Source organism: Gadus chalcogrammus, chromosome 7, assembly GCF_026213295.1.
Source record: "Gadus chalcogrammus isolate NIFS_2021 chromosome 7, NIFS_Gcha_1.0, whole genome shotgun sequence".
Classification (NCBI taxonomy): Eukaryota; Metazoa; Chordata; class Actinopteri; order Gadiformes; family Gadidae; genus Gadus; species Gadus chalcogrammus.
The window spans coordinates 195,502-203,378 of record NC_079418.1 but is presented as its reverse complement, the minus strand read 5'-3'; the positions used below and the strand labels follow the sequence as shown (position 1 = coordinate 203,378).

The 7,877-nt window shown below is 42.9% G+C and overlaps 3 non-coding genes and 2 pseudogenes across 3 annotated transcripts; 4 read left to right on the top strand and 1 right to left on the bottom strand.

Moving 5' to 3' along the window:
- The window catches only part of LOC130385403 (zinc finger protein 135-like), a 150,598-nt pseudogene that overhangs the window by 11,891 nt on the left and 130,830 nt on the right, over positions 1-7,877 (bottom strand).
- LOC130386796 (U6 spliceosomal RNA) lies at positions 819-924 on the top strand. The gene has a single exon (XR_008896238.1). It is a non-coding gene; the product is annotated as a U6 spliceosomal RNA (small nuclear RNA).
- On the top strand, positions 2,349-2,454 carry LOC130386795 (U6 spliceosomal RNA). The gene has a single exon (XR_008896237.1). It is a non-coding gene; the product is annotated as a U6 spliceosomal RNA (small nuclear RNA).
- On the top strand, positions 4,003-4,108 carry LOC130386794 (U6 spliceosomal RNA). The gene has a single exon (XR_008896236.1). It is a non-coding gene; the product is annotated as a U6 spliceosomal RNA (small nuclear RNA).
- On the top strand, positions 5,776-5,850 carry LOC130386748 (U6 spliceosomal RNA; annotated as a pseudogene).

Sequence of the window (7,877 nt, the reverse complement as noted above, 5' to 3'; positions counted from 1 at the left end):
TAACTTAAAACCGATAAAATTTCATTTTTTTTTTGTTTTTTTTACCTTTTTTTTAGCTGGCTCGTTCCGATCCTGAATCTGCAGGAATTATGCTTCTAGACCCTTCCTAGGCCGAGAAAATAACTTAAAACCGATAAAATGTCATTTTTTTTTTTTTTTTATACCTTTTTTTTGCTGGGCTCGTTCCGATCCTGAACATTATTCGAGAGCGCCCCCTATTGGACATAAGTATAACTTAGCAACCGTTAAGTAAATACGATCTCATTCTAAATAAATACAAACGGTTACCATACCAAGGTCAAGACCCCCCTCCCCACACCACGCTCTACAGACATTATTCAAGAGCGCCACCTATTGGACAAGGATGCAATTCAGGTCTATAAGTAACAAGACAAGAAAATAAAATTCACAATAAGTGCTTTTGGTCTGTCATATTTTGCATATAGTATTGTAATAATATTATAACACAATAAAGGGTTCTCGTCTTCATTTCCGACGAGAACGGCAGGTCAAAAGCGTTGATTTCACGGGGATTCGATCCAACGCTTTTGGTGTCTCTTTTTTGCTGGGTCGTAAAAAAAAAAGTTCTTTATCGACGCGATGAGTGAGGTGGGTTTTTTCCTCTTTTCTGTCGGATAAATAAAGATAAGAACGTTTCTCAGCCACGTTATCTTTTGCGCCATCTGTCCATCGAAGCTTTCCGTTTCTCAGCAACCGCAAATCGTCCAACGTAGGAATCGTCTGTTGTAGCTCCACCAGCAGATAGCGTTTGGTGTCTGAGCAGAGGTACATAGCTAACTGAGGATTAGGCAGTATTTGTGTTACTTCGGTATCACATCTACTAAAATTGGAACGATACAGAGAAGATTAGCATGGCCCCTGCGCAAGGATGACACGCAAATTCGTGAAGCGTTCTATCTTTTAAGTTTTAATTCAAAGTTTCGGAGTTCTAGCCAACTTCCTTCGTATAGCTGCCATTGACCCCCCCCATTTAAAGGTTCATTTTGGTACGGTAAATATGAAGCAGAAGGGAATTTGGCGCCCCTAGTGGCAACATTTTTTAACATTGGAAAACACCTAAAAGCGTTGCCATGGGAACAGGGAGAGAGGCGTGGGAATATAAACCCTATGGAGTGGTAGCTATGGATCAGGGCTAAGTCTGTGCCAAGTTCTGGCCACCTGGTGGCTTGTTTTGGTATAGAAAATCGCATTTGAAGTTTTTCACTAAACGCGGGAAAAAGGGGTGTTACCAATATTTTCTTTTGAAGAAAATTGGTGTGGAAGGTTTTCCAGGCTCCTTCTACATGTGTGGGAATCTTTGGAGTTGTAGCTCACTTCCTTCACATAGCTGCCGTTGACCCCAATGTAAAAATACTTGGAAAATGTTGTGAACATTTTGTGAAAATTGGTGAAAAGTGTGGAATCCCCACAGAAAGTGTCTAGGATCACGTTTTAGGCCATTTTGAGTCGTTTGGTGGTGGTCTGTGGTGCATTTTTTGGACATTCATATATATTCTTTTTTTTTTTCAAATTTGAAATTTGAAAATTCATTAATTTTTTGTTTTTTTTAACCTTTTTTTTGCTGGGCTCGTTCCGATCCTGAATCTGCATGAATTATGCTTCTAGACCCTTCCTAGGCCGAGAAAATAACTTAAACCGATAAAATTTCATTTTTTTTTTTTTTTATTCCCTTTTTTTTTGCTGGGCTCGTTCCGATCCTGAACATTATTCGAGAGCGCCCCCTATTGGACATAAAGTATAACTTAGCAACCGTTAAGTAAATACGATCTCATTCTAAATAAATACAAAACGGTTACCATACCAAGGTCAAGACCCCCCTCCCCACACCACGCTCTACAGACATTATTCAAGAGCGCCACCTATTGGACAAGGATGCAATTCAGGTCTATAAGTAACAAGACAAGAAAATAAAATTCACAATAAGTGCTTTTGGTCTGTCATATTTTGCATATAGTATTGTAATAATAATTATAACACAATAAAGGGTTCTCGTCTTCATTTCCGACGAGAACGGCAGGTCAAAAGCGTTGATTTCACGGGGATTCGATCCAACGCTTTTGGTGTCTCTTTTTTGCTGGGTCGTAAAAAAAAAAGTTCTTTATCGACGCGATGAGTGAGGTGGGTTTTTTCCTCTTTTCTGTCGGATAAATAAAGATAAGAACGTTTCTCAGCCACGTTATCTTTTGCGCCATCTGTCCATCGAAGCTTTCCGTTTCTCAGCAACCGCAAATCGTCCAACGTAGGAATCGTCTGTTGTAGCTCCACCAGCAGATAGCGTTTGGTGTCTGAGCAGAGGTACATAGCTAACTGAGGATTAGGCAGTATTTGTGTTACTTCGGTATCACATCTACTAAAATTGGAACGATACAGAGAAGATTAGCATGGCCCCTGCGCAAGGATGACACGCAAATTCGTGAAGCGTTCTATCTTTTAAGTTTTAATTCAAAGTTTCGGAGTTCTAGCCAACTTCCTTCGTATAGCTGCCATTGACCCCCCCCATTTAAAGGTTCATTTTGGTACGGTAAATATGAAGCAGAAGGGAATTTGGCGCCCCTAGTGGCAACATTTTTTAACATTGGAAAACACCTAAAAGCGTTGCCATGGGAACAGGGAGAGAGGCGTGGGAATATAAACCCTATGGAGTGGTAGCTATGGATCAGGGCTAAGTCTGTGCCAAGTTCTGGCCACCTGGTGGCTTGTTTTGGTATAGAAAATCGCATTTGAAGTTTTTCACTAAACGCGGGAAAAAGGGGTGTTACCAATATTTTCTTTTGAAGAAAATTGGTGTGGAAGGTTTTCTAGGCTCCTTCTACATGTGTGGGAATCTTTTGGTGTTGTAGCTCACTTCCTTCACATAGCTGCCGTTGACCCCAATGTAAAAATACTTGGAAAATGTTGTGAACATTTTGTGAAAATTGGTGTGAAAAGTGTGGAATCCCCACAGAAAGTGTCTAGGATCACGTTTTAGGCCATTTTGAGTCGTTTGGTGGTGGTCTGTGGTGCATTTTTTTGGACATTCATATATATTCTTTTTTTTTTTTCAAATTTGAAATTTGAAAATTCATTAATTTTTGTTTTTGTTTTTTTTAACCCTTTTTTTGCTGGGCTCGTTCCGATCCTGAATCTGCATGAATTATGCTTCTAGACCCTTCCTAGGCCGAGAAAATAACTTCAAACCGATAAAATTGCATTTTTTTTTGTTTTTTTTAACCTTTTTTTTGCTGGGCTCGTTCCGATCCTGAATCTGCAGGAATTATGCTTCTAGACCCTTCCTAGGCCGAGAAATAACTTAAAACCGATAAAATGTCTTTTTTTTTTTTTTTTATACCTTTTTTTGCTGGGCTCGTTCCGATCCTGAACATTATTCGAGAGTGCCCCCTATTGGACATAAAGTATAACTTAGCAACCGTTAAGTAAATACGATCTCATTCTAAATAAATACAAAACGGTTACCATACCAAGGTCAAGACCCCCCTCCCCACACCACGCTCTACAGACATTATTCAAGAGCGCCACCTATTGGACAAGGATGCAATTCAGGTCTATAAGTAACAAGACAAGAAATAAAATTCACAATAAGTGCTTTTGGTCTGTCATATTTTGCATATAGTATTGTAATAATAATTATAACACAATAAAGGGTTCTCGTCTTCATTTCCGACGAGAACGGCAGGTCAAAAGCGTTGATTTCACGGGGATTCGATCCAACGCTTTTGGTGTCTCTTTTTTGCTGGGTCGTAGAAAAAAAGTTCTTTATCGACGCGATGAGTGAGGTGGGTTTTTTCCTCTTTTCTGTCGGATAAATAAAGATAAGAACGTTTCTCAGCCACGTTATCTTTTGCGCCATCTGTCCATCGAAGCTTTCGTTTCTCAGCAACCGCAAATCGTCCAACGTAGGAATCGTCTGTTGTAGCTCCACCAGCAGATAGCGTTTGGTGTCTGAGCAGAGGTACATAGCTAACTGAGGATTAGGCAGTATTTGTGTTACTTCGGTATCACATCTACTAAAATTGGAACGATACAGAGAAGATTAGCATGGCCCCTGCGCAAGGATGACACGCAAATTCGTGAAGCGTTCTATCTTTTAAGTTTTAATTCAAAGTTTCGGAGTTCTAGCCAACTTCCTTCGTATAGCTGCCATTGACCCCCCCCCATTTAAAGGTTCATTTTGGTACGGTAAATATGAAGCAGAAGGGAATTTGGCGCCCCTAGTGGCAACATTTTTTAACATTGGAAAACACCTAAAAGCGTTGCCATGGGAACAGGGAGAGAGGCGTGGGAATATAAACCCTATGGAGTGGTAGCTATGGATCAGGGCTAAGTCTGTGCCAAGTTCTGGCCACCTGGTGGCTTGTTTTGGTATAGAAAATCGCATTTGAAGTTTTTCACTAAACGCGGGAAAAAGGGGTGTTACCAATATTTTCTTTTGAAGAAAATTGGTGTGGAAGGTTTTCCAGGCTCCTTCTACATGTGTGGGAATCTTTGGAGTTGTAGCTCACTTCCTTCACATAGCTGCCGTTGACCCCAATGTAAAAATACTTGGAAAATGTTGTGAACATTTTGTGAAAATTGGTGAAAAGTGTGGAATCCCCACAGAAAGTGTCTAGGATCACGTTTTAGGCCATTTTGAGTCGTTTGGTGGTGGTCTGTGGTGCATTTTTTTGGACATTCATATATATTCTTTTTTTTTTTTCAAATTTGAAATTTGAAAATTCATTAATTTTTGTTTTTGTTTTTTTTAACCCTTTTTTTGCTGGGCTCGTTCCGATCCTGAATCTGCATGAATTATGCTTCTAGACCCTTCCTAGGCCGAGAAAATAACTTCTAACTGATAAAATTGCATTTTTTTTTGTTTTTTTTAACCTTTTTTTGCTGGGCTCGTTCCGATCCTGAATCTGCAGGATTATGCTTCTAGACCCTTCCTAGGCCGAGAAAATAACTTAAAACCGATAAAATTTCATTTTTTTTTGTTTTTTTTGTTTTTTTTAGCTGGGCTCGTTCCGATCCTGAATCTGCAGGAATTATGCTTCTAGACCCTTCCTAGGCCGAGAAAATAACTTAAAACCGATAAAATTTCATTTTTTTTTTTTTTATACCTTTTTTTTGCTGGGCTCGTTCCGATCCTGAATATTATTCGAGAGCGCCCCCTATTGGACATAAAGTATAACTTAGCAACCGTTAAGTAAATACGATCTCATTCTAAATAAATACAAAACGGTTACCATACCAAGGTCAAGACCCCCCTCCCCACACCACGCTCTACAGACATTATTCAAGAGCGCCACCTATTGGACAAGGATGCAATTCAGGTCTATAAGTAACAAGACAAGAAAATAAAATTCACAATAAGTGCTTTTGGTCTGTCATATTTTGCATATAGTATTGTAATAATAATTATAACACAATAAAGGGTTCTCGTCTTCATTTCCGACGAGAACGGCAGGTCAAAAGCGTTGATTTCACGGGGATTCGATCCAACGCTTTTGGTGTCTCTTTTTTGCTGGGTCGTAAAAAAAAAAGTTCTTTATCGACGCGATGAGTGAGGTGGGTTTTTTTCCTCTTTTCTGTCGGATAAATAAAGATAAGAACGTTTCTCAGCCACGTTATCTTTTGCGCCATCTGTCCATCGAAGCTTTCCGTTTCTCAGCAACCGCAAATCGTCCAACGTAGGAATCGTCTGTTGTAGCTCCACCAGCAGATAGCGTTTGGTGTCTGAGCAGAGGTACATAGCTAACTGAGGATTAGGCAGTATTTGTGTTACTTCGGTATCACATCTACTAAAATTGGAACGATACAGAGAAGATTAGCATGGCCCCTGCGCAAAGGAAGGTTACCGTTCTTCTCTATCGGGGTCCGGCCCGCGGCGCAGCCGCGGGACGGACCGCTTTGGCGCCCCCTTTCGGCCGCCGCACCTCGGGCCCGTCCCGGCCCCCGCGGGCACCTCGGACCGAGAATAAGTTCGGTCCAACCGGTCGAACCGACGGTTCGGGGTCGAAATCGGAACGCACCGTCTGCTTTGAGCAGAGGCCGAAATCGGAACGATCGGAACGAAACGGAACGCACGGGGTCGGGTCGGGACACGGGTGGAAACGCCCATGTCGAGGGACCGGTGCCGTTATAAACAAGCGTTCGTCTGATTCGACCCGTGTCCGTTATCGCAACGCGTCGCTTGTTTATCAAAGAGAGGCTATATTTTCAACGTATTGCTTGTTCGTTAAAGAACGGCTTTATTTTCAATGTATCGATTGTGTGGAACGTCTCTCTCACGCCGAAATCAACACACGCCAAGTCGTTCGGTAGGGCGTTTATTCATTTATTATAAATTCATTTATATATTCATTTATTATAAATATAGGGGAAAATCAGAAATCATACGTGTGACTCGGTGAGCCACGGTGGTGTCCATGGCAATTGTCTCTCCGGCCGGGCGGGTCTCGTCACCCCCGTCGGTGAGGCCTCTTGGGCTCCGGCTGGTGGACATCGGCGGTATACGCCATCCACCGCCTCTCCCTCTGGCCGCCCGGCTTGAGGGGTTTGGGGCCGCCGGGTCGCCACAATTGTTTATCAAAGAAGGCTTTAATGTTCAATGTGATTGCTTATTAAAGAATGGCGTTATTTTCAATGTATTGATTGTTTATCAAAGAGCGGCTTTATTTTCAATATATTGCTTGTTTCTTAAAGAATGGCTTTATTTTCAATGTGTTTATTAAAGGCTTTATTTTCAATGTGATTGTTTCTTAAAGAATGGCTTTATTTTCAATGTGTTTATTAAAGGCTTTATTTCAATGTGATTGTTTCTTAAAGAATGGCTTTATTTCGAGACGCTTTACACTGTTTCTAATGTATTGCTTTTTTATTATTAAACTAAAAACGTTTGTTATCATTGTTGTTGTGGACTTGTTGCTTAAAGTAAAAAGAAGGGACAAGCGTGTGTAATTCAAATAGATTTATTAAATTAAAAACATGCACAACACAGGAGGGGGGTTCCCGGGGAGGAGCAGCCTCACACTCTGCCGGGGCTGTGTTCCTCTCCAGGGGCTGACACCGGGCCCTTCGCCCTCCTCTCCTCCCGCTGCTTCCTCTGCTTCCTGGTGAACGGATTTCAACATCGAATTTTAGTTCTTTAGGTAAATGCAAGCAGTTTACTTCGAAACGCATTCAGAAACAATCAATTCACCTCTTTGGCTTTCGCCTCTTGCGGTCCCTCTTCTCGGCCAGCCACAGGTCTACGCCTTTGCCGGCGTAGAGGGAGCAGAAGTTCTCCCCGTCGAACCGGCTGTGGCCAAAATCTTTCTGCGCCGGCTGGAGGCACCGCTGGCAGATCCGCAGCTTGTGCGGTTTGCGCCCAGGGGAAGAGGAGTCGCCGACCTCCTTCCTGCGGGCGATGTTCCAGAGGGTGGTCCTGGGCACCTTCCCGGCGTCCTCGGGGGCCTGTTGGCTGATTAGCCACTCACGAGCGGTGAGGCCCCCAGGGCCCGCCTCTGACTCGCAGTACGCACTGCTCTTGTAGAGCGCGTGCCCCGTGTCCAGGGTCCCTGGGTTGGGCGCACGTGGGGCAGGGGTCCCCCGGCTGGCATTGGGGCTTCCCCTTTTGCTCCTCCAGCACCCGGGTGTCCTGCCTCAGTTGGGACTTGTGGCGGCAAATGGTAACCCTGCTTGGCTTCCTTTTTTGCTTCCTTTTCCTCTTTGATGGAGGAGGAGGAGCAGCAGCAGCGCTGTCGGACTCTGAACACAAGGCAATATAGAACACTTTTAGTCTAGATCAAATTAAATGGATGGATGTGCACACACACACACACACAACAATTTAGCAAGTTAGATACACACCTTCTGGTTCCACGGCCTCTGGCTCAGGC